This window comes from Mauremys reevesii, linkage group 3 (genome assembly GCF_016161935.1).
Source record: "Mauremys reevesii isolate NIE-2019 linkage group 3, ASM1616193v1, whole genome shotgun sequence".
Classification (NCBI taxonomy): domain Eukaryota; kingdom Metazoa; phylum Chordata; order Testudines; family Geoemydidae; genus Mauremys; species Mauremys reevesii.
In genome coordinates, this window is record NC_052625.1 from 89990066 (window position 1) to 90017469 (window position 27404).

A 27404-nucleotide genomic window follows, 5' to 3' on the forward strand; every position below is an offset into this window, starting at 1 on the left:
CGCAAAAACAGGAATTGTTTCAGGGCGCTGATAAAAACACAGAAGATTGGAGTAATGTGAGATCCTTTTTATTCTAAGCATGAGAGAAGGAAGGGATAGGCTGCTACTGGATGCACCAAAGAAATAGAGAGGATGGTTTTGGGTTCATGGAAGATTGGAAAGTTGTGATGAGAGGTGACTGTTTAGAATTTATGATCTCCATTTCAGCAGATTGGTTAGCAACCTTTCTGGGTTCAAAATATGTAGAATTTATCAAGTGAACGTCAAACTAAACTGGAATGAGAAAGGGAGGGACATTTTTGCCCAATTCAAACTATCTGGCATTATTATTTATGTAGTGGCTAGACCCTTTCCCTCAACTGAGATAAGATCCCCATTGTGTATAGGTCTGTGCATACACATAGTAACAGAAATTCTCTAATCTTACAATCTAAATGGACAAGAGAAACTAATGATGGGTTATGAAACAGGCATAGAAAGGCAAAGTCACTTGCTCAAGGTCATACAGCTCAAGGTCAGTGGCAGAGCTGGGGATAGTCCAGTGTCCTTTCCACTAGGAAGTGTCATCTCTGCTGTTTTAACATACACAATTAAACAAGATGCAGTGCTCTCAAATAGAAAGCAAAGAATAAGTATATTAATGTACAGTATTAATCTATACATAAATGCAAGGTTTATGGGAAACAAGAAAGAGGATCTAGAAGTGTTACTAAATGATGGTTTGTGAACTGGTGGGCATAACTGAAAACTAGTGGAAAGTGTCTCATAACTGGAATGGCAACACGGATGATTGTATTGTATATAAAAAGAGAAAGGGGAAGAAGAGGTGTTAAGTTGATGCTATAAAACGGTGTCAGCAAGACATAGTTTCACAATAGCTTGGAAATAATATGTTTTGTTGTGAAATGTCATGCAGTTTCAGAATATTAGTTATTAAAGGTCATCACAGGGATCAACTGGATCTATTCTAAACATCATCCAGTACTGTTGTGTAAAATACTTAGCCATCAGAGCCTGCCAACACAGCTCACAATAGTGGACCTCAGTTTGCATATCATGTGTTTGAAACTATGTATGAAGATAAAGAGTGTGCATCTTATCATCAGCACTGTTGCATCTAGCTAACAACATCCAGCTAACTCCCCTGCCGCTAGCCTCGGGGTTACTAGATTGTGTGCGGTCAGCCAGAATTTTCATCAAAGTGGACCTTTTGGAGGCTTACAACCTAGTACGCATGAGGGCAGGAAACGAAGGGAAGATTGCCTTTCAAACTGGCTATGAGCACTTCAAATATTTACTAAGGCCATTTGGTCTGACCAACACTCCTGTAACCTTTCAACACTTCATGAACAATGTATTTAGCAACATCTTGGACCAGTATATCTCGATGGTATACTTGTGTTTTCAGATAATCCTGAGCAGCATTGTTACCATGTTTATTACATCTTGGAAAGACTACATCAATTGTTAAAATGTACTTTTCATCAATCCTCCACAGAATTTTTGGGTAATATCCCTTGCTCTGCGGTCATTAAGACGGATCCCCAGAAGGTGGAGACCATCCAGAGAAGTTACAGTTCTTCCTGGGCTTTGTGAATTTCAGGTTCACAATGGTTCATTTCAGGCTTTTCAGAGTAAATAGCTCCCATGACAAACCTCCTCTAGAAGGTCACCACATTTGTTTGGCTGCTGAAGCTCATCATGCTATGAATAACTCAAGTCTGCTTTTGCCACCGTCCCATTCTAGTACATCCAGACCTGATGGTGCCACTCTTCAAAGGCTGATTTAGTTGTGAGCATTTATTTATGTAATATGTCATAACTCCATTTGGTGGGGTGAGTTTTTGGGAGTATCAGAGGGGTAGCCGTGTTAGTCTGGATCTGTAAAAGCAACAAAGAATCCTGTGGCACCTTATAACCTTGAGGGAACCCAACACTCAGTGCAAGTCTTTTCTGGCCATAAGAACTTTGAATATCTACATAAGGCTTGAGCCTTGAACCAAAGACAGCTCATGTAAGTATTATTCTTCTCGTGGTCCGATTTCATCATCACCTGTCACCTGAGAACCAGGAATGGGAAAGCTGATGACTTATCCTGAAAGGTCAAATATTACCAGGAGTGCAAAGAGCCTAACCAAGAACCACCCTGTCTCCTAAAACCTGACAACTTCCTTAGTGCCATAATACACCAAGACCTGATTGATCTAATCTGATCGCCTTTGTGGGGTGATCTGTTTGTCCAGGAGATGATGGAACAGCCTGAGCAAATGAGAGTCTGAACCGAAATGCAGTGCTCCACACAAAATAGGATCACATACCTCAGTGGGCACATATATGTTCCACTGGGGTTCCCCTGGCTAGAAGTGCTCCATCTCTGCCATGACACTCTGTTGGCAGGCCATTCTAGCCACCTTAGGACTTACCACACAGCTTCCTGTTTCTTCTGGTGGTCCTGTATTCTAACTGAAGTCTGGAACTACATTGACTCTTGTGACCTGTATGCATTCACCAAGGCTCCCCAAACTAAGCCCCTTGGCACCCTAGTACCACTGGAAACTCCACTTAGACCCTGGGCCTCAATCACCATGGGTTTCATAGTGGGACTCCCTGACTCTGATTGCCATACATAGACCAACTGATTGAAATGGCAGACTTCATCTTCTGTGACCACGTGCCCTCTGCTGAAACAGTGGCTCAACTCCTAGTGGTGCATGTTATCCATCTTCATGGGTTTTCACACTCTATCACCTCGGGCAGAGGACCACAGTTTGTCTCATAACTTTGGTGTGAAACACTCTAATGGACATTCACGCTTTTACCTCCTCTGTGCACCACCACCATACAGAAAGGGTGAAGTAAGTATTAGAGCAATACCTAAGGTGCTTTTTCAACTACCATCAAGATAACCGGTTCTCTCTCCTTCTTTATACTGAGTTTGCATACAACAATGACAATCACACTTCCATGGGACAGAGTCACTTCTTTGCTAATTACATGTTCCACCCTCACTTCCACCCAGGCATGTCAGCAGCCTCTGAATCCAACGAATTCATCATATCTATGAGGAGCTTAAGGACCACCTTGAAGATGTGAAAAAGGACTACAAGCAGTATGCTGATTGTCAACACCAGGAAGGCCCACCTCTCATGATGGGCCAAAAGATCCAGCTCGCAACAAAGTACCTCCATATGAACAGGTTGTCCCACAAGCTAGACCGCCAGTTCCTTGGACCATTCCATATTGGTTACCAAATCAACCCTGTCACCTTGAAATTGCAGCTCCCTTGATCTCTAATGATACATTCTGTTTTCCATGTATCCCTTTGGAAGACTTACACAGAGGATCCCTTGCCCGACCGATCCCAACAGACCCCCGCTTGTCCAGGTCCAAGGAGACTGCACTGTCTTTGACTCTAAACTGCAGAGAGGGAGACTGTACTACCTAATTGATTTAGAGGGCTATAGTCTTGAAGAGTGCTTCTGGGAACTTGCTGCCCATGTCCATGCCCTTGACCTTGTAAAAAGGTTTCATCGAGACCACTCAGACAAACCAGGGCTGGTGCCACCCAAAGGAAGGGTGCCCTGAAAAGGGGGTAATGTAAGGATCCATGGACTAGAACCTAGGCCTGCAGAGCCTAGGACAGCTGATATTGCCACTGAGAGGGCATGCACAGCCACATCCAGGGAATATTGTGGCAATTAGGCATTGCGGGAAGTACCACCCAAAGGGTTCAAAGTGGCCAACCTCACTGTTTAACCCTGGAAGGTGTCACAGGAAGTTGTCTGGGCAACCATACAGACTTCTGGTTTGTTGTGACTCCTGACCACACCTTGCCTTCTGATTTCCAGTCTCTGACCCTAGCCTGGCTCTGACCCTGACTGTTGCCTTCTGATTCCAGCCTGGCACTATCTTTGATCTCTGGTCTCAGACCCCAGCCTTACTCTGACCCTGACTCTTGCTTATTGATCCTAGGCTCTAGCGATTTCTCCAATCTGTGTTCACTGACTACTGTATTGTGGCCCTCCTTGATGTATGGACACTGTGACCACTAGGCCAGACCTCCTACAACCCAGTCCCTTACATTCTGGAAGGCATAACCACTTCAGATGGAAGTGGATAGAGTAGCTGCAGTACCATTTGTATCAGATGCAGTGAGTCATAATAAACTTCTGCTCTAGTATATCAAAGTTGTGTTGTAGACATTCAGGGGCTTCAGAGCAAATTTGACTTGAGTAATTGCACACACTCCGCATATGTTTTTGATCCATATCAGTCTGTTTGTATCAGACAGTAGAGCGTAGAATCTTTCCTTCCCATCATGCTCAGAATGAGTACAATCTGGTAATTACACTTACAAAATATTTAAATTATTTCACTGCTCCCTGTTTTTCTCAGATTCCTGAGTTAACATATTGAATAAAAACTGTTCAAATCATGGAGAGTTATAGGAGGGAGAAACATAAGAAGTAATCAAACTAAAAAAGACATAGGAATGATAAGAGAGTGGACATCAGATTCTATAAGTTTGTAATATGATATGGCAGCAGGAAAAAAAAAACAGTGCAGTTTGGGCTGCATTCCCAGACTCATCACCTTATAAAGTAGGAAGGTAAATTCCTCTCTAAATAGCTCTGGGAGTTAAGCCTACACTAGTACATAGATTTGGGCATCTCATAAACAGAAAATAAAAGGTAAATTGGTGTCTTACACACGCACCCACACACCCATTATGGGGTTGGAAGAACTAAAAATGTGTATTTGGTTAAGTGATGACTGAAGTGGGAGCATAACAGTTGACAAATAGTTGGATAATGCTAACACCAAAGATGGAGAGGATATGTTTAATGTGGTACACAGATAGTATAGAGATGAAATTACGAAAGAGAAAATGGGGATTTAATATCCATCAAATGTTCTTAGCAGTGAGAAATTTTTGTCTGAGGATTTTATACTCAAGGGAAGTGGTGGAAACCTCAAAGCCTGGGTTCCTTTACATCTACACTAAAACAGTGTACTGTAGGGAACACTCTCACACCAATGGGGAAATTTATTAACTTATCTCTTGCTGTTATTTCTATATGATTCTGTGATCTTTTTTTTTTAATTTAATTATTCAAATTTTTACAGCTCGTGACTGTTCAGAATATTTTGCTTTACCATGTGCTTATTTGTAATTGTTAAGCTTATACACACATATAGTCGATAAATGATTTGAGTGCTTGATCTGTTTAGTTTTTTTAATAAGAGCTTCCTCATTCACTTTAATTGAAAATGTCTATTGGAAGCTTAAGTGGGTCCTGGCTGATTACAAAGTTTCCATTGCAGACAAATTTACACACACAAGGAAACTCAGAAGTATTCTTGTTAGGAGCAGCCTTGCTGGAAAAAAATAGATCAAGAGAACAGAGATGTTGCATTATGACAGCAGAGGTCACTTGAAAGGAACTAAGATTGAGCAGGTTTTGTGGGGGGGGTAAGCCAATTATTTTAGAGGGAGTTATCAAAACAAAAACGGTATATAATTCCTCCATCAACTTTTGAGATCCCTTAGTAATCATTTACCATTCCCAGGAGTTTTCTCATAAGTGTACATACCCAAAAATGGCACTAATGCGAACTGTAATAAAGAATCAGTAATGAGCAGCATAAAGCAGATGTGCATTTGTCTCTCTTCATCCAGAGCTCCTAGATCCGTAGCTTGTTAGCTAGTTAATAATTTTATAGTTAGAATTAGTTAGTAGTTTGTTAGATAGCTGCAAATCTTTGGTTTGGAGAGGGTGGAGCTGAAGAATAAAAAGCTCATTTTTTAAAATATATGTGTTATGTGTGGCAGTTTTCCAGCATCTGACACACATGCCAACCTGACATGTTTGAGCGAGGGACACTCACCTTCAAAATGCTTGATTTGCTCAACTTTTACAACATGAGCGAAAAAGGAACGATGGAACAGACAGCTTTATTACAAGAAGTGCTTGTAATACAGGAAAACTACCCAGAACCAAGCAAGTACAAGGTCTGAACACATCTCAGAGACCAGCATCAGCTCTGAGTCTGGAGGGAAGAAGGACAAACCTTCCACCTCAGTACATAGTACTAAACGGTCTATAAGTAGGAAGGATTCAAAGAGGAAAACTATTGTGGTTTCGGACTCTGTTTCCAGAGCCATTCTACTACAAAAGCACACCGTTGTTATGGTGAGCATGAATGCTCAGTCCTTATTGGTGTCAGCCTCTTTGCAAACAGCCAATCAGTGAGAGAAAGATACTTCTGACCAGAGGGTCAGAGGGTATCCTGGGTACATTTTCTTGTGGTAGAATCAGGAGACATTCTTCTTCAAATCCAGTTGTGTCAGATTCAATGAGCCAGTTCCAAAAGCAAAAGCTAAGGAACCCATGATGTGGGGAAAGATGAAGATGTGATCACTCCAATGTCAATCAAGGACTCAATATCAGATATGTTTCTAATAAATTGGGATCAAGGCTTAGTGTATGCATTTTCCTCATTCAAAGAGAGAGAAACAAAATAATACAAGACAAAGTCAAGGTAATTTTAATAGCACCCAGGGCTGGCTCCAGGCACCAGCCCAGCAAGCAGCTGCTTGGGGTGGCCAACGGTGAGGGGCAGCACGTCCGGGTCTTCGGCGGCAATTTGGGGGCGGGTCCCTCACTCCCTCTCGGAGCGAAGGACCAGCCGCTGAATTGTCGCCGAAGACTGAAGTGGCAGCAGTAGAGCTGCAGATTGCGATTGCGGCTTTTTTTTTTTTTTTTGCTGGCTGGGGCGGCAAAAACCCTGGAGCCGGCCCTGATAGCACCAGTTTGGGTCAGACATCAGTGGTACCTGGACTTAATTCACCTATCCAGAGGGTTAATAAAACCTTAACCATTAGAACCAGACTTGTTGACGGAACAATAAGGGATGGTCTATCACCCCGATCCTCAGTCTCTTCATCTAACGGCATGAGGAATAAGACTCTGTAATTATAGAAAAGTCTTGTTCATTAGAGGTGCAAAATATACTGCTAAATTCAAGGAAAGAGTCCCCTCATGATAATATGAACATAAGAATGGCCATACTGGGTCAGACCAGTGGTCCATCTGGCCCAGTATCCTGTCTTCGGACAGTGGCCAATGCCAGATGCTTCAGAGGGAATGAACAGAACAGGGTAATTATCATGTGATCTATCCACTGTCATCCAGTCCCAGCATCTGGCAGTCAGAGGCTTAGGAACACCCAGAGCATGGGGTTGCATCCCTGACCATCTTGGCTAATAGCCATTGATGGACCTATCCTCCATGAATTTATCTAATTCTTTTTGAACCCAGTTATAATTTGTTAATCATAAATGAAAAGGATGTTTATGGTGGGTTTCCATGTATGATATAGAGCCATATACAGTGCCCATTAATTATCTATTAGAATATTTATTGTATCTTAAGAGAATGAGTCTTTGACTATCTTCAGTGAGAGTTCACCTCTCAGACATATCAGCATACCATGTACCTGTGGATGGTAAATCAATATTTACTCATGATGTAGTTAAAAGGTTCTTAAAAGGTCTTAATAATTTTTATTCTCCAAAAGGACACCCTGTGCCATTTTGGGATTTCTACATAGTGCTTTCACAATTGATGAAACCTCCCTTTGAACCTTTGGGAAATTATACATTGTTCCATTTGTCTATTAAGACTGTTTTTTAGATAGCTATCACTTCAGCAGGGTGTATAAGTGAATTACATGTGTTAATGTCTGAGCCACCATTTACTGTTTTTCATAAAGATAAAGCAATTTTCCATACACATCCAAGGTTTTTATCAAAGATGGCCTCAGATTTTTTTTTATAACCAGTCTATTATTTTACTAATATTCTTTCCCGAGCCTCATACTCGAGATGGAGAAGCTAACTTACATAGCCCTGGTCTGCACTAGAGTTAGGTTGATGTAAGCCAGCTTACGTCAACCTAACTCTGCAAGTGTCTACAGTAAAATGTAGTTCCTACTGATGTAACTCTCCCACTACACTGCATAAGAGGCATAGCGCTTAGGTTGTTGTAGTTAGGTCAGCGCAGTGTCAGTGTAGACACTGCATTGCTTACATCAACTGATGCTGCCTTTCAGAAGCCATCCCACAATTCCCCACAGTGCAAGTTAAATTGGTGCAAACGCTCCTGGTGAGGACATGCACTGCTGACACAAGTAGCATAGTTTGTACATGCAAAAGCCATTTAATTATTGTGGTGGCTGTATGTTGACATAACTTAGGTCAACTTAATTTTGTAGTGTAGACTTTCCCACACACTAGATGTTAGAAGGGTGTTAGCCTTTTGTTTAGATGGGGCTAAATGATTTAGAGAGTCTCCAGAATTGTTTATTGTACATGAAAAGAGGAATAAGGGTAAAGCTATTTCTGTGAAAATGCTCTCAAGATGGGTTAAATTTGTATTCAAGAAGCTTATAAATTGATGATATTTATCCCTTCCTCAGGAAATTAAAACACATTCAGCTAGATTGAAGACAGCCTTTATGGCTTTTTCTAGACACATTCCTCTAATAGAGATATGTAGAGCAACAACGTGGAGTTCAATCCATACTTTCACTAAACACTATGTGTTAAATTTGGAATCTAGATCTGATGGAAAATTTGGCAAGGTAGTTCTGCAGTCCATATTCAGATAGGACTCTGTTATCTCACTCTTCTGGATAAGAGTACTGTTTGTTAATCTGTCTCATGAGTGGGACTATGCAGAGGACACTCAAAAAAAAAAGAAAAAGAAAAAGAACCCTCTTTTTTTCTATCTGCAACCAGGGCTCTTTCATATGGACTCTGTATGTTCACACACCTGGCCCACCTTTCCCCGCTACCTCGAAAAAGGGTTGTGGGGGAAGGAGCTGAGGCAGCTAGATTGTCACATCCCTTGTATATCCTCACAGTCAAACGTTAAATGTTTGCTGAGGGGAGGGGCAAAGGAGGTGCGTGAGCACTCCAGTGGTACTGCTAGTTAGAGTTCTACTGTTCAGACTGCACAAGTTGGCGCATCCCATGAGTGGGACTATGCAGAGTCCCTTTCAAAGAACCCTTATTACAGGAAAGTAACCTTCATATTCCAAACTTCTTTTTGTGTCTGAATCAGATTGGGTACGTTTCCCCCTCTGGGTGAAATAATGGGCCAAGTAAATCAATGGGATTATTGCCATTGACTTCAGTGGGGCCAGGATTTCACGGCTTGTATATCTATATACTCCCTCTATCCCAATTGATTTCCTTGTTCTCTCTGCGGCAGATCCTCAGCTAGCGTAAATTGTCACAGTGAAGAAAGCTAGCTGGCAAGGCACATGGACAGGGTTGGTTGAATGTCAGGGAGAGTAGGTGGGCAGCCAGAAGAGCAATTGTCATGAATAGAGCTCAAGAAGCATCTGGGGAGCTGTGTGAGGCAGGGCAGCCAGAGATCAGCTGCGGGGTAAGATATGTTTGAGATGGTTGAAGAAGCAACAACAAAAGCTGAGTGAACATCAGAGGGGTTGGAAGATTAGGATTGTGGAAGCAGATGAGCGCAGGGACCACTGATGATGATGTGTTTAAATCTTTTTTGTTTTAAACAAAATTCAAATTTTCTCATAAGTGGTTCAAAATTCTTTTTAAAAAAACTTCTGGTGACCTGTAGAACCGCAAGTCTGCAGTACATTAATATAACTTGTAATGCAAGGTGACTTGAGGAAAATATAAGAAGATGAATAGAAACCGCACAGTTCAAAGAGCCAAGAGATGAGCATAATATCAAATTACAAAGAGGTGTGACAGGTCGCAGAGGCCCAATCAAAAGGGACAGTAGGGCAACTGTGACCCACTATGTGAGCTGTCAAGTGAGTTTTGAAATCTTTCTTTACAAAGTGGCGATGCTTCTCTGTTATTAAATGGAATGGAACTTTAATGAATGCATCTTGTAAGAAAGTAAATAAGCAGAAGATTTGCAAAAATCCAAATGACATTATCACCTAGAGAACCGAATTGGGAAATATTCCAGTTCATTTTTCAAACTTGAGCGCTTCCTTGAATGGATCTCATTCACCAACATAGCAGCAATAAAATTAAAAAAAATACTTAAATATACTCAGAATTGTCTTGCGAATTAATACTATATAATTAAGGGAGGTATATGAAGAATTAGCAACATACTTTCACTATTGCACTCAGTTTTCTTTTGTGTTCCAAATGTCTTATAGAAAGAAGACACAGAGAAGTTAAACTGAAGTGGTGGGTCCAGTTTTCAAAATATGCTCATGCACCTATTTAGTCATACAAAACTTGTATTTGCAAGCATTTGGCCCTGTGTGCATACTATACATTTAATTCTTCAGGAGAGCGTAGAAGCAGAATGCAGTAAAACATAAATTTATTAGTGCCCTCTGCATATGCCTGCAATGATTTGTACACTTGTGTATGAGAGGACCATTCTGTAAATGTCATCCTTTATCACTGCAGAGATAATAAAAGCAGCATTTCCAGAAACTTTCACTTGCTGTGGAACTCATTGCAGATCTCATTTATTTAAGTGAATGCAAATGAAGGTTCATTCTCCTTTTTCTGAAGGATTTACTGGTGAGCATTTCAGTGTCAGTATCCAGAAATGAATGGAGGAAGATCAACTCAGAATGAGTTCATATCTCAGGAAGCCACAGGATTTAATTTCCTTGTGTCTCTTTGTGTATATGTGTCAGTAGTAAAAGAGATTGTGAATTGCTTGTTTCAAGAGTAGCAGCCGTGTTAGTCTGTATCCGCAAAAAGAACAGGAGTACTTGTGGCACCGTAGAGACTAACAAATTTATTTGAGCATAAGCTTTCATGGGCTACAGCCCACTTCATCAGATGCATATATATATATACACACAGAGAACATGAAACAATGGGTGTTACCATACACACTATAAGGAGAGTGATCAGTTAAGGTGAGCTATTATCAGCAGGAGAGAAAAAGAACTGTTTGTAGTGGTAATGAAAATGGTCCATTTCCAGCAATTGACAAGGAGGGGGGAAGTAAGCATGGGGAAATAGTTTTACTTTGTGTAATGGCCCATCCACTCCCAGTCTTTATTCAAGCCTAATGTAATGGTTTCCAATTTGCAAATTAAATTCCAATTCAGCAGTCTCTCATTGGAGTCTGTTTTTGAAGGTTTTTTGTTGTAATATTGCGACTTTTATGTCTGTAATCGAGTGGCCAAGGAGATTGAAGTGTTCTCCAACTGTTTTTTGAATGTTATAATTCTTGACATCTGATTTGTGTCCATTTATTCTTTTACATAGAGACTGTCCAGTTTGGCCAATGTACATGGCAGAGGGGCATTGCTGGCACATGATGGCATATATCACATTGGTAGATGTGCAGGTGAACGAGCCTCTGATAGTGTGGCTGATGTGATTAGGTCCAAACGGCTGCTACTCTGAAACTTATCTCCTGACATGATTCAAAAGTCTCAGAAATGTTATTTTCCTATTAAAAAGGATTGACTTTGTAGTACCAAGGTAGGCTATGGAAAAATATTGGAGAATTGCCATTAATAAATACGTTTAATACAGGTTTTGAAAGGATGCATTTTTTTCATTTTTAAGGATAGAAAAATTCAGATTGTGTGCTGTTTCACTGTGTTAAGAGATGCACTATCCTCTTGTAAGACAATTTGGTAGAATGTATAAGACTTTGCTGGCAGTAGAGTTGCATAGCAGCCATTCAGAAAACACAAATGCAGGGCACTCAGTGGCTTCCAGTTAGATGGCCACCAGCAATTTTAACTCCATGGCGAACAGGGTACTGTCAACACTAGGACTTCCAATGCTGCTAACACCAGAGGAGCTGAACTAGGGTTCAGGAAGGAGGGACTTTTCTGCAAAATTGGCCTGCTGTAGACATAGTGTTTGCAAGCTCTGGTGTTAAAGGGATGAGGTTTGCTTTTCAGCCCTATTAACCACTTTGGTGCTGTCCACTTCTGCAATCTCTGAGGGGTGGCATTTTTCAGCTCCTTTGGAAATGCTTCTTTTCCATTGCCATGTTGGCAATTCAAAGGGGATATACTAAGAATAGTATGTGAGGTCCCACTGCAGAAGAGTTTTGTGGCATGTCCTTAATACATTACACAACAGGGAAGTTGCTAAAATGTGCATTTTAATGTTGATATAACCTAGTAATCCTTATACTTCTTGCCTTTAGCCAGTTTTAAAAAAGTTTTGTGGATTTGATGTTCATTCTTAAGAAGTAATTTTATTTCTGTTACAAATTATAGGAAGTAGTGATCTTTTATCTTGGTTTTAATGTAATAATACACTGCATACATGCAATTTGATTGCATCAGTGTGTGTTAATTCAATTGTGTACTTTCTGGACTGTGAACGGCAGGGTTTGAGCTGCAGGAGGCACTATGACCTGCTGTTATGAGTTCAAGTTAACATTCCTTATATAATCTGCCAAGGTTATTATTTTCTTTTTGTATGTTAGTCTGCTGTTTTGCTTTTCTTATCATTCTCAGTAAATATATCTATGGATGTTGCCAGCACAGGGATTATTCCATGTCCAGTCAGGATGAATTAGCTGTATAAGAAAGCTCTTGCTAGACATACTGTTTATTTAATAGTCACTCAGGCATAAATTCTACTGAAGTCAAAGGAGATTGCTTGAGTAAAAAATGGGCCCCGTATGCAGGTCTGGTTGGGATCTGCTATATTTACAGTATACCATTCCTCCATTTCATCTCAAACTACAAGGTGATACATGTTCCTGGGATTAGCTGAATGTCACCTACTCTATTTTTAATTAAAAATCAAAATTTACCTTCTTCATCAAGCTTCTGTTTAAAGTTGTGGGGTTTAATATTTTTTGTTCCATCCTTACTTAACCTCTTCCCTTCTTATTATATTTTCACCCAGAAACAAATTGATCACCTACTGCTTGTAAAATGTTTATCTTTTGGATTGAACTTTCAGTAAAGGAACAATGGGTGCCACTTTCCTCTCTGGTTCTGCGGCTGCCACAGACATCTTGCTTTGTGTTTCAATTAGAACTTTTGCATGTTACTGTAGATTACATTTAGAGGATAGACAAAGTTTAAACACAACTTATTTTCAAAGTTGCTAATAGATGCAAAAGAAACAAAGGCAAGCATACTGCAGTGGTATTATACTCTCTTCTTAAATAACAGGATTTTTATTCAAGTCTTGCATTTTGTGCGATATTGTTTTTAATAAGTGAATGCTGTGTAAAATGCAAATGTTCCTGCCTAACGCTGAACTTTGCTATGCCCTTGACTTCCCAGTCACCACAAAGTTAATTACTGAGGTCGTCCGACAGTCCGTTTAATTTTGATTAACTGATGATTAAGATATTTTGGAGGCTGGGAGAAACAGATCACAAAGTTAATTGAACTCCTCACTGAGAAGAGGAAACGTATAGACCCTTCTAATGTAGTTTGATATAGGGCAATCACAATACACAGAGGGCTAAATCCTGCCCTTAACTGATAGAGCTGCACTGTGGAGCAGTGCTGGCTGCAAGGGATCTCCCAGAACCAGACAGCTGGTCCAGAATAGGATAGTGTAGGGCAGCCAGAGAAGAATGCATAGTAGGGTTAGCTTATGCTCCCTGCTTTGGGGGACAGAGCACCCCACCTAGCTAGTAAACTATGAACACCGGGTGTCACAAAGTGCCAAGGGGTATGGAAGTAGGGCCTACTCTTAGTGTCATCTTGAGAGCTAGTCAATTATCCTCTCCTGCTGGTGTACTATATGGAGAAGTACTCTCTATATTGTCTTGTCCCAATATCCAAGTGCTCCTGCAAAGCAGGAAATCATTGTTTCAATGTTACAAGAGATCTTTTGAAAGTTAGGATTAAAACAAATTCTGTGTATGCCATACTTGAGAATGCTCATCAAGACACCTTCATCCCTCTCTAGTTTGTGCCTAAACCCTAATTACTCCCAAATGGATTTCAAAAAGTGCATATTGAGTCAAAATCTTAAAAAAAAATAGATTCCAAGTTCTTCCCTCCTCTATAGTTGGATTCTTCTCTTTTTCTTTCAGGATTTAATCTTCTTGGGGTATGCATTCTCTTGATTTTGTGTCCAATATGATGCCAAGCAAAATGTCAGTGCGGTTTTAACAATTTGTTAACTTATTTTCTCAGTTCATGTCTCATGCAGACCTCCATCACTTGTGTTCATCACACCAACTATTAAGTTCTGCAGATTTCCTTCAGAAAGAGTGGAAGTAGAAATTTCTATGTATAACACATTGTGTTATGATCTCTCAAAAGAGGTGTGATTTGAGTAATGAAAAATAAGCGCTTGTGAATCTGAGGCAGAATTTGTCCCCAAATGCTTGAAATCTGCTGCCATGTATAGGGTAACTTATGTTGGAACAGTAAATACATTTCTGAAGAGAGGCTTTGCAAATCTTTCCCATGTTTCTTGATTTGCAAAAACAAATCTGCAGAACTCCTGGGGCATGGTCTGGTGTCCCAGCTGTTCATCATATGGAGTGGTTGCAATGCTATGACACTGCCAAGAAGGGCAAAACATCTAGTTAAAATGTGGCTTTAACCGAAAGTGTTCGCAGGTATAGTCTAATACACTGTATTTAACTTGCAAAAGCCATGGAAATGTAAGCATGATTTTCTTCCAAGGAGCAGCATCTAGTTCTAACTGCTCGCAAAACCTCAGATTTAAACTCTGCCCTTTAAAAAAAATAGATAGAAAAAAATTGGAATTACCAAAAGCCCACCCTCCCTGTTGAATCAAAAAAATCTTGTTTTGAGAGTACAAATTTATATTTAGACTGACTTTTATAATATTTTCTACCTAACTCAATTCAAAATAACCAACCTATACAAACTCATGAAACCCAAGGATTTATAAGGGAAAAGACAATTGCTGATTAATTAACTGTATTGTGTTGTTTCTAGAATAATACAGTGTCATTGTACTGTACAATGCTGACTTAAATAGGACTGTGGATATTATTGGTTTCCATTTTGCATTATTATTTTGGGTGACAACTCTTCATAGTTTTCTTTACAAGATTCCATACTTTCAAAATTATTTATGTATGTGTGCGCACTGTATAAGGGACATTTTTTAAAAGACATTGTAGTGTGAAGACAAAATGCTCTTAGGGTTTTAAAGCAATTTTAGTTAGTTCCATCCTCATGAGCAGTTTGTATTTTCTATATAGCTTGCATCTGTTTGAGATACATTATACACATGACTTTCTAGAGGATTACTTTTTCCAGCTGCTAGTATCATGTTAGCCTCAAAACAGCTGTTTCATTTGACCACAATCTATGTGTTCTGAGCTTTAGGACAGGGAATTTGAACAGCAAGTTTTAATGTTATAGCATGTGCTTTTTCCCTCAGTCATTATCTGCTTTATCTTAAGTACATTTTTCTACAGCTTTCCAGATTTATTTGAATAATCTGGGACTTACACCTCTTAAATAAAATTGTCACAGTGCTTGCCAAAACAATAGAATATTTCTTTACATTTTGCCATGAATATTTAAATCCTTTAGAAATAAAAAGCAGAACTGAAATATGGTTAGTTAAGCAAGTGTAGATATTGTATTGGACAGATTGAAAGTGCAGGGATGGTTCATTACCACCTGAAGGAAGAGAACTGGGGAGAAAAGTGGCAGCCCCAGAATGAAAGGTAAGCACAGCCTGTGCCAAAAAGCCTTTGAGGGAGGCATTCACAGACAGTAACAACAATATTTAAACATAAAGAAATAATTAAATAACATTTCAAGGTAATTTTATTGAGGAATCTGCAATATTTGCATCAGTAAGGTTGCTGATCTTTTGAAAAATATATAAAAGGTGCTTAATAACCAGTAAGAGAGCATATTTTAAATATAATATAATTCTGCCATTAAAAGTCTAAGCAGCCCTTTAATCAACATTCCTGGAACTTGATGTTTAGTTACTGTATAGAACCAGATATGAACATAAGAAAAATTTGTGTGGCACTTTTTATTCCAGCATGACACTTTCAGTCTTTATGTAGAAGCTTTTTCTTGAGTTTGATGTCTAGTACAATCATGCTTAGTGTTTTGATTTGATCTTTTTATGTTTCTTTCAAACACAGACTTCAGGATGTCAGTGAACAGTGTAAACGAAGCTATAGGCATGAAATGAATTGCTTGGCTCACAGGCAGTTATTCTGTTTCTTGATGGAACAACCCATGAGAATTCATTATTTTATATTTTAATGTAATAGTTTTGAGATCTGTGTGGTATGGTGCGGCTTTTCTTCTCTAAGCTTTTTAATTAGCTAACGAGAAAAGAACATGTGAACCAAATTTCCAAAATGTAGCAAAACTGTCATTTCATTTCAATACAAGCAAAAGAGCATGTATGTATCTTGTGGAGTTACCTCTAGGTGTCCCTTTTTCAGGTTAGGTGGTATAGGTGAGCGCTGAATACACATAGTGGGACAAATTCCTGTGTTCCCCTGATGACTGGGGTGACTGTATGCAGGGCCATTCCCCCAGGACAAGAGCTACTGTCCACATAGGGTTATTCTGAAATAAGGGTGCCTTGTTCCCCTTTAGCTTAAATTTAAGCTTAAACTCTGCTAGTGGCGCAGTGTAAAACATCCAGACCACCCCCAACAATCTGGCCCAGTGTTGAATTAAGAGGAAGAGAAGTCTTTGACAACTTGTAATTGCTTTATAGCTGTTAGTGTCTCTTCACAGCCTACAAGTACAAAATTAAAAATATATTTGAACATAAATATAATTCAGCAGAAAATACGTGCATGAATTTAGCATGAATGATCACTTATTCCCAAATGAGAAGTGCTTTTTTTAACTAGCTTCTGGGAACTAAAGCTAGTTACTGTAACATTCTAATTCGTAGGAACAGAGAGTTGTTGAGGGCTAGAAGAAGACCATCGAGGTCCCGCTCTTATAAACTTAAGAAGTACAAAGTATCCTGCATGTCATGATTTCAAACAAACAAAAAAAGATTATTTGTTGTATATTTGTCCAGCTCACTCTTGAACGAATGAACGGATGTTGAATTGCAGATTTAGGCAGTTCCATTGTCCAGCTGCCTTCCACCTACTTAAATTCTACTTAAATTGCTTATTTAAGTAGCTTATCGATCTCATTTGACTGACAGGTAGAAGTAACTATTGTAAGTGCACGGACTTTAGAAAACCTTTGAAGTTTGTATAACATCATCTGGTGACCTTGGGAATAGCTGGAATTTAACATATGAGGATAGATAGAGAAAGGGGACATAAGGGTTGTAACATCTAACTTTTAGATATCCTGGCACCTAGTGCAATTAATGGCCCTGAGTTAGGCACCCAGGCTCCATATACAATACATAGGGAGAGTTAAGCACCTAAGAATGGGATTCACAGAAGCCAGCATGCTGTGTGGGGAGCCACCTAAGCTAGCCAGCAGGCAATTCCAAGGAGTGGAGTGTGGCCTAAAACCACACAAAGGGAATTAGATTGCTAACTCTGAGCGAGAGGGAGGTGTCTCCTTCCATTTGGGATTTACCCTCTCCTGCAGTTAGATGCCTAAACTAGGTCAGCCCTTTCCCATGAAAAAACAATGTAGAGGAGGTGGTGATGCCGCCCTTATACCCACAAGCCCAGTGGTTAGAGCACTTACCAAGGACATGGTAGGCAAATGTTTGTATAAGTCCTTAAATATTTATTGGGCTAGAGAGAGAGAGTGAGAATGACTACAGCCTAGTGGTTAGTGCACTCTCCCGGGAGACTCAGGTTCCAGTTCCTGCTCCAATGAATGTTTAAGTATTTTATACAAAGTGTAACAGCTTTAATAGGAGAGATGGAGAGAGACTCACCCAAAATAATGTTATGAGCTGGGTGAAACTTTATTATGGGTTGTGTTAAAATCCCATTGAGATTGATAGGTGTGAATTCACCCTTCAGTTAAAACAACTGTAAGCAAAGGCCCCACCTAACACAAAAGATGTGTGTGAACCTACCCATGAGCTTTTGGCTGAGTATTTTTTTGGGCAGGGGTGTGTGTGGGTGTGAAGAGAGATCTCACAGAAACTGAGACTAGACAAGAACAGAGAGAAAGGGAGAGCCAGAAAGCCAAGCAGGAGCCTGTAAGCACTGTATCAGAGGGGTAGCCGTGTTAGTCTGGATCTGTAAAAGCAGCAAAGAGTCCTGTGGCACCTTATAGACTAACAGACGTTTTGGAGCATGAGCTTTCGTGGGTGAATGCCCACTTCGTCGGATGCACTGTGTGACTCTGGAAAAAGCTAGAGAGCTTTTGGATCTGGGGTTGACTAAAGAGGCTTGGGGACTGTAAGCTAAGAAACTGCTTCTTTTATTCTTGGTTCCTTCTGCATTCAGAGACACAGGACTTTGTACATTCCTTGTAAGTAAACAAGATTGCATCAAAAAAATGCCAGACTCCATCAATTCCTGCTTCCAATTGGAATAGCCCCAGGACCCTGAACTTTGTCCACCGCTCATGTTAAAAAGTGACAAAAGTATCCTGTAGCCCAGTGGTTAGGACACACACCTGGAAGATGGCAGCATAGGCGCCAACTCTGTGGGTGCTTGGGCGGGAGCACCCACATTAGCTCCTCCCCACCCCCAAGCGTCTCCCCCTGCCAGTGGGCCCCGCAGATCAGTGCCTCCCCCTCCCTCCCCGCTCCTCCAGCCCACTGCAAACAGCTGTTTCATGGCATGCAGGAGGCTGAGAGGGAGGGGGGAGGAGCAAGGACACAGTGCGCTTTGGGGGAGGGGGCAGAACTGGGTGGGAAAAGGCGAGGTGGGGGTGGAGCACCCCCCAACACTTTGGAAAGTTGGCTCCTTTGGATGGCAGACCCAATTTTAAGTCCTTGTGCCAAATCAGGCAGAAAGGGCTTTTGAGTACTGCCACCACTGAGTTGTGTGGGACCTCATGTGGGAGGTGTGGTCATAATGGGCCTCAGAGTATACCTACTGGATCAGATTCTACAGGTGAGAATGGATAGTTTGCAAATCCTGCAGGGGCTTTGGTGTAAATTGAGTTTTGAGCTGCTCAGTGGTGTCAGGACTTAGACGGTATTACATGTGCCCAATGGTAGAAATTTAGGTGCTTAGTGGATATTATCAATGAAAATTTGAGCACCTACAGGATTATATAGCAGCTGAGTGGTGGTTTTTGGGATCGCAGTAGCACCTAAATGTTGGATTTAGGCATCTAAAGTGGCAGATAGGTTCCTAAGTCCCCATTTTGAATCTAGCCCTTGGAGTTGGAGTCACTTAGGGCACACACTCTGTGTCATTTTTTAATATCACAGAACATCATTCCTTATGACAAGTTTGCTCGCCTTCTTCAGCTCTGGAGACAGGACCCCACATCTCAATGGGCTGAGTTCACCCTTTAGAAAACAAGTTGACTTATTCTATCTCCTTTAATTGTTACTTGATTCTTTAGATAGCAAGTAGACTTTGTTTAATCTCCAGCCCTTTATTTCTTCTGCCCTGCCTCCTGGACCAGGCTCAATAGGAAATTTTATTAAAATGCACTGTGACGTTTCCCTAGTGTTATCTAGACCAGTGATCTGCTAGGTCACTCCAGTCTTTGACTCTGGGAGCCAGCCTTACCCTGCTCTGCTGTGAGAACCCCCACTGCTGGGCTGTTCACACACAGCCTCTGGCATGTAAGCTGCTTGGATTGTGCAATCAAATGACACTAGCCAATATCTCCAGTCCCAGGCACAATCCCAGGAACCTCTGTCTTGCTGTGTCCAGTTGTGCCCGCTGGATGCTGCAAGTTTATATGAGTTTGTCAGTTTAACAAAGAAATTGATATGTACCAGGCTTGTTATCCCCAGGGGAGTCTCTGACACGCTTCAAACCAAATGCATGGTAGAATAAATAAACAAATTTATTAACTATAAAACATAGATTTTAAGTGATTATAAGCACAAGAAGTCAGATTTGATCAAATGAAATAAAAGCAAAATGCATTCTAAGTGCTCTTAACACTTTCAAAGCCCTTACAAACTTTAGACTAACAGAAGTATTGGAGCATAAGCTTTCGTGGGTGAACCCACCCATGAAAGCTCATGCTCCAATATGTCTGTTAGTCTATAAGGTGCCACAGGACTCTTTGTCGCTTTTTACAGAGCCAGACTAACATGGCTGCCCCTCTGATACTTACAAACTTAGATGCTTCTCACCACAGGCTGGCTGGTTGCCCTTCAGCCAGGCTCTACCCTTTGATCAGCGCTTCAGTTGCTTGGTGGTAATGTCTGTAGATGGAGGTGGAAGAGAGAGGAAGAGCATGGCAAACATCTCTCGCTTTTATCATGTTCTTTCTTCCCTCTTAGCTTTGCCCCCACCTCAGGGTCGGGTGAGCATTACCTCATCGTAGTCCCTGACTGACAAAGCGAAGGGGGGTGACTCACTTAAGAGTCCAACAGATCCTTTGTTGCTGTCTATGCCAGTGTCTTTTGTTCCTGTGAGGCTGGGCTGGGTTTGTCCCATACATGCCCTGGTGAGGTTTGAACTGCCCCTCTGTTCCTGGAGAATTTTGCCTGGGCTTGTATTAAGCCATGAGGACACATTTTCAGCCTCATAACTACATACCTGAAATTACGACCTATAACATTACTATAACAACAATGCTCAGTGCATCATGAGCCTTCCGAACACATGACAAACTTTGCATTGGATACCACACAATCATATTATAAGGATGAACATGAGAGTGCAGGGTGTTCCCCCGAGATACAGTGTGTCACAGGCATTCTATCAACCATCCTTCTCAAGTAGTGTCCGTATTGGGTATTCCTCTCCAGGAACCAGGGTCATCCTGCTGCTGCTTCCTAGCCAACCTCTCTAAATGCTGCACCTGTAGCAGGATACTTAGGGCTTGTCTGTATGGGAAAGTTATACCACTATAAGCCATGGTGTGAAGTTAAGCCAATATGGTTATACCATTAGAACGCCCCATGTAGACTCTCTTATTTCAGCATGAGTACCTTTTTTCAGTTTAGCTTATGCCACTTTGGAAGGGGTTTAAGGTAAACCAAAACACCACTCTTGTTTTGGAATTACTGTCCACATGGGGAGTTATACCAGTATAACTGGTAACACTTTTCTGTGTAAACAAGTCCTCAGACATTAGAGTTCCCTCCTTTTTACCAAGCTAGAATCCTCCATCAGGCAAAATAAAAGATGCAGATTCTGGCCTCAAGAAGAAGGGAAAATCTAAGCTCACAGACTTACGTGGCTCTTAGAAGGAGGAAGATCTCATACTTCCCCACTTCTTTTGAAAGTCACTGCTACTGCAAAGATCAATCTTTTTGAACTAATTCTATTTTCCACCGGTCTGAGATTATATAACCCATTCACTTGCTGATATAAGGTCTTGTCCTGCAGTGGTCCCTTGGCTGCAACACAGGAGGGATAAAGAAGAGGGTTTTTTCTTTGCTCATTGAATGAAGGGATTCACTGGCATGGCTTACACATCCATTGTATACACCATAATGGCTGTTAAGTAACTTTTATCATTATTGAGCCATCAGGGCAAGAGGGGGGGGGCAGGCAAGGGGGCAGAGCCCCAGCCCCGCCCCCCCGCCCGCGTGCCGGGCCCCCCTGGAGTGTTTTTCCTTCTTCCTGCGGGTCCCGGGAGCCCCCCGGACCGGTGGACCTGCAGGCTGCGGAGCTGCGGGCGCTGCGTCCAGCGGCTGGGCTGACCTCGACTGCATGGCAGGCATGGCCAGCGGCGGCGCCGACACGGCACGACCACGGCACCACCGCAGTCACCTCTCGGTCCCGTCGACTGCCGCATGCCTGGCGGAGCTCAACCGGAGCCAAAAATGCGCCCCAGGGGAAAGGCCGCCCGCTGGGGGGTAGAGAGTGAGCGGGCCCGGCCCCCCCCCCGCCGCCCCCCCCCCCGGAATTCTCTGGGCGGCCCTGTGAGCCATTTATCCTGGCATTAAATATTTGATTAACACAACACCCCTTTGGTTCAGTCTACCCTATACTGTACTGTGAGAATGCCAACACGTTAATCACAGCCCAATGTATTCTGTGGCAAGCAGGATTTAAATTATTTGACATTCCGAGATAAACTTTTGAATAAAAGTTGAATGAATTGGATATGAAAATTAAGTAAATACAGTTGCCAGTGTTTAACTAATTTTGATATTAAATTCAGTTTATTTTACACTGTCCTCAGATTTTCAGCTTTAAATATGCTACAAGTATTTGTAATGAGAATGTACAATAGCAGTGTGGAGACTATCAGGAGGTAAACTGGCGGTGTTGGCATTTGATTCTTTGGTGAAGACAGAAAAGGCAGTTTAGGATTGTAGGATAAACACATTAACAGGGTATTTCTCCTAAAGTGCCCCGCAGTGAAATAATTAACAAGGCTGACATTAAATTTGTCATTTTTAGGTGTCAGAGTTAACCCACTGAGATGAATGGGGCAATTCACATCTTAAGAGCTATTGTTTTATGTGTCTGCATTCAGAAAGACATCACTGCTTCAGTTTTCACCCAATTAATATTTTCAAAGTTTCTCTTCACAACCATTTGATAAAAGAGGAAGGGCTTAGTTTCATGAGCATATTTTTGTGAAAAGGGGTAGATTAATCATCACATTTGGTGGCTGTGAAATTTTGGGATTCAAGGACTCTTACTTTAATGAAGTCTACGTAACTGTTCCTAGCCTTGGGACAGTCCACATGGTGGGGCTGCCCCAGAGTTAGATACCCTGAGAGCCCAATGAGAGGTTCAGTAAAAATAAAAGAAAGTGAGGTTTGCATTTTGTTTTGGAAACAACTTATATAGAGCTTCCTCCACCCACAAAACCAAATTGTTAAATCTTTTGAACACAGTGATATTCAGCTTCTTTAGCTTACTGTTAATGTAGAGTAATGGTTAATTCAAATCAGCTGGTGCTTTACCTGTTAGCGAATAGGATATCAACTTCCAAAATTTTGGGCAACAGAATTATCGAAGACAATCATTAAACAGTTAAATTCCATCTCAAACTGCTGTACAAAACATTGTTATCTAAGGAAAAAATGCCTTTCCCAACTAAATCATTTCATAATGAGTGAAATCCTTGCCCCGTTGAAGTCAATTGGAATTTTGCCATTGATTTCAATGGGGCCTACATTTCATGCAGTGAATGCAGCTTTTATAGTATACAAGCAATTTTGGTATAATTGAGCTTCAAAACTGAAGCCGAACTCCATATTCAGGATATAACTTCATACAGCCCAGATATTCAGAACAGATCTTCATCTCTGTATGTACAGTACAGTCATCTTAAAAGAAGGATCTGTATGAATTAATAGTTTTACTCTCATCAAGTGAAATCCAAGGGTGTTTTTATTTTTATGTATTTGCATTTTTCTTTGTTGTTGGTCCAAGCTACAAGTATCCAAATGTGATCATTTTGGGCTGAGGGCAACTTGAGTTCCTTGAAGTATAATGTTTTCTTTCTTTATAGTTGAGTACAAAATCTGTATTCAGAAATGACACAGAAACATCTTCAATAGACAGCTTTCCTTGCTTTGAGTTTGCAAGATTGTATTTTTTAAAATAGCTGAACAAAGAAGGCAGGATTCAAAGAGAGCTTTAAAAAAATAATGATCTTTTTCAATTCCCTCCCACCCCCAGCAACAATTTTATAAATACTGTGCATATCTCTAAAACATCTTTCTATCACCCTATCCACCGAAAACAAAAACAGTTCTTCTTGATTTCTATTCAGAATAGAATAGTAATCCCAGTTTTTAAAAACAGAGAACAGAAGCCAGTACGAGATTACTAGAGAGAGCTGATTTTCTGTTTGAATGGTTAGTATCAAAGTTAGTATCAAAGTGTTACTTATTCAGAGTCATTTTTTAATTGCTCATGGTTTACTGGATGTAAGAATCTAAAGTAAGTCAGTTGTGTCTTTCGCGTAAACAATGGGCAGGGCAAGAGGAGTGAGAACCCTACCAAGGTGCTGGAAAAATGAGTGTCAGGGGAGTTTGGACAGTTCCCAAACCAATCTATCTCCATCAGAAAAAGAAGCCTTTATTCTTAGCAAGTCATCTCTGCAGGAGCAGGGAAAACAGTGGGAGTTTTACTTTCACAGGAAGCATGTATTCATGCTGCTGTAAGGGGAGACATGTTAGAGTAGTTATTTGGAAAGAAAAATGTCTGGATTGTGCAGCTAATCTATTATTTTATTTTTGTCAGTAATATTATTTTGTTAGACGTGCTGAGTCAATGAAAGCTGCTCAATTGAAGACTTTTTTCATTGGTGACAATAAAATCAGGTTATTTTATTTCCCCTTTTATAGTGGAATGAATGCATAGAGCCTTTAAAAAAAGAATCCCATACTGCTTTCCTGCCCCCCCATAGGATTGATCTGTATAGAATAAAGACTTGATTTTACTTGTGGTGGGTTACTCGGTTTGGAAACTTTCCTGTATTTCCTGCTGTAGGAGTTATGTTTCTATTGGATTGTTCTAGCACAAAACAATCCCTTTGAGTAAATCTTATATATACTATAAAGTAAGTGCAGTAGATGATGTCATATATTTAATGAAATAGAAAACAGATAAAGCATAAATGTAGCAATAACCAAACTGCAAGCAGTCTTAGAAAGCCAGAAGTTGAATATTGCAGATCATTCGTCTATTCTTTATTTTTGAAAAAAAACATTAGCTCATGACTATAACTTGATCCTAGAAGCACTTGTAATAAATGTGTAATAAATGTGTAATAAATGTACTACACATGAGTAGTCTCATTAAAGTGAAGCACATGCAAACAGCGGCGGCTCCAGGCACCAGCACGCCATGCGCATGCTTGGGGCGGCAAGCCACAGGGGGCGCTCTGCCAGTCGCTGCGAGGGCGGCAGGCAGGTTGCCTTCGGTAGCATGCCTGCAGAGGGTCCGCTGCTCCCGCGGCTTCGGTGGACCTCCCGCAGGCTACCGCCGAATCCGCGGAACCGGGGACCTCCCGCAGGCAAGCTGCAGAAGGCAGCTTGCTTGCTGTGCTTGGGGCAGCAAAATACCTAGAGCCGCCCCTGCATGCAGAAGAATTTGCAGAATTGAGGCCTATCTTTGCAATTCAGACAACTGTAATTAGACCCATTAGATTTCAAAGCTTTTTTAAAGTGCAAACTCTTTTTTTAACTGTTATTTTATTCTTCAGAATTATAAAATATAGCCTTTGGCGCCCATCTGATGCACCGTGTAGTTATCCTTGTAGTCTGTGGGTGTGTAATTAATTTTTTGTGTTAATTTTTGTAACATCACCATGCGTATGAACACACACCACCCACAGTTTTCCACCCTCCCACTCGCCCCTTTTATCTAAAGTCAAAGGCATTAGCTATTTGATAGTTCTGTGGAGTTGTGGGTGGCTAGCGCATTCCACAGGGGACAGGTGAGGATCGTTTTGAGCATAAAAAAGGCTTTACGACCAAAGGGGAATAAGGTGACTGTGTCACATTGTGTAATTAATGTGTCCTATATATGGTACCATATATAAGAGTGAGGGAATTCCTGTATTGTGTGGTCATTTTAGTGAATTTGTTTCAGACTGTCAGTAATCATTTTAGGAGAGTTTCTGTTACAGCTTTTAGAATTCCATACATCAGGCTGAGACTGCTAAGGAAAATCTGCTTTATAATTATCAGGAGGATTTTTAGACATTGTTTTTCAACCCCCACCCCTAACTTTTGTATTTTTTAAGGTACACTATGTTCTGCATACTGTGTTAATTGTTGTTGGCATTCATTATTACAGCAATTTACTTTTGACTAACTAATTTGCTCTTTAGACTTGGATAGAAAACCACAGGGGTACAAATTACTGTACTTGATAATGGACTTAACCTATGGTTCTCTGTCTAAGACCTTGAAAGCAGAACTCAGATACTCGTAGATGGCAATATAATTCATCTTGGTCTGATTTTTGAAAATAAAGAGATTCCTTTAGTGATATGCACAATATGGTAAAAATTCTTTACTGTTTTGTGGTTTTCTCAGCCTCTAACTGTATTAACAATAAATTTTTATCATGTAGTTCATAAACACTTTACATTTCAAAGGGCGTATAAAAATGATCAGCAGTAGCCTGGAACCAGGACTTGTTATGAATGTTTCAATGAAATAGCTAGCTTTGTTACATAACAATGTGGTAATTACATGAAGAGACAGTTTTGATTGACTCTTTTGAGCATTGAAGCAGACACACTAAATCAAATGGTGAATGCACTGCACATTTGTTGTGTGATTTTAATGTGTAGCGATGTTCAGCTGAAACATCTGCTATAATGAACTTGACATTTGCACTAGTGACAGCATCAGTTTACTTAATGTCCTGCATTAAACTTGGTTCCCAAAAGAGTTGTCCTTTTTGAAAGGGGAGGGCAAATTTGCTATTTGTGTTTTTAGAAACCACAGAGGAACTAGTCTTGTAAATATGTTGCTGATAGTTTGTGAAGGAGCTGAACTTTGGGAAATTAAAAGAGGAAACAGCAAAATTTATCTATACGCAACTAGCTAATGAAAAACGCTCCAAATCTTGTGCTGATATGGCAGACTGGTGCATCCAGGGACCAGCAGTACATGGAAGCAATTAATGATACTTTTGATTGGGGTTGAAAGAGAGGGTAGGTTAGTTAAACAAAATGGAATGAGTGTGGGATAACTCATTCTGCATTATTTACTTTTATTTCAACATAGAAAATTCAGTAGCTCATTTTTAAATTTCTTCTAGATTTGTATAAACTATTATAAAGCTCCTTTAGAGAAACAAATAATTCATTGGAAGAAATAGATATGCAGTTGAGTGTTACAATGGAAACAGAGGAAGGCTGTTTCATGCATATGGCTATATCATTAATGATGTGTTATATTAATGTTTGTTCTCAATAGGTAAATTTTACTGATATCTAATAGAATCATGGAGATTAAAGGTGTCTTCAGAAACAACATTAATAATAAAATAATCACTTTTCTTGACTACTGAACCCAGTCCTCTGAGTGTCTCAGATGAAAGGCTTAAAGTGGTTGTTTAGCAATGTATACGAAATGACAAGAGAGTCTGTTACAAAAAATGCCTTTTTTATTTACAGATGCATCAGGTTCTCATATTGCAATGCAGTGGAACATAAAGTGATGAAACATAATGTATGATGAAACAAAGAGAGAGAAATAAACCTTCAATATGACATCGGTTAGACAGCTTTGAATTTGGGTGGAGATTTGTAAATGGAGAACATTAAATTGTCAGCTATGTGTTTAAACAATTAAATACCCTTTTTAAGCTCATTTCATCTCAAATAACAATTTTAGCCAAATAAAAAGTGCTTGTCTTAGCCATAGTATTGTAATACTAACTAGCTGCCTGAAAATTTAAACT

The 27404-nt window shown here is 40.4% G+C and overlaps 1 protein-coding gene and 1 long non-coding RNA gene across 5 annotated transcripts in view; both read left to right on the top strand.

Moving 5' to 3' along the window:
- LOC120400716 lies at positions 1-27291 on the top strand. The gene is made up of 2 exons (XR_005596022.1): positions 1-174; positions 27118-27291. It is a non-coding gene; the product is annotated as an uncharacterized LOC120400716 (long non-coding RNA).
- The window catches only part of PRKN (parkin RBR E3 ubiquitin protein ligase), a 1176340-nt gene that overhangs the window by 252316 nt on the left and 896620 nt on the right, over positions 1-27404 (top strand). The gene's annotated exons all lie outside the window — the stretch shown is intronic.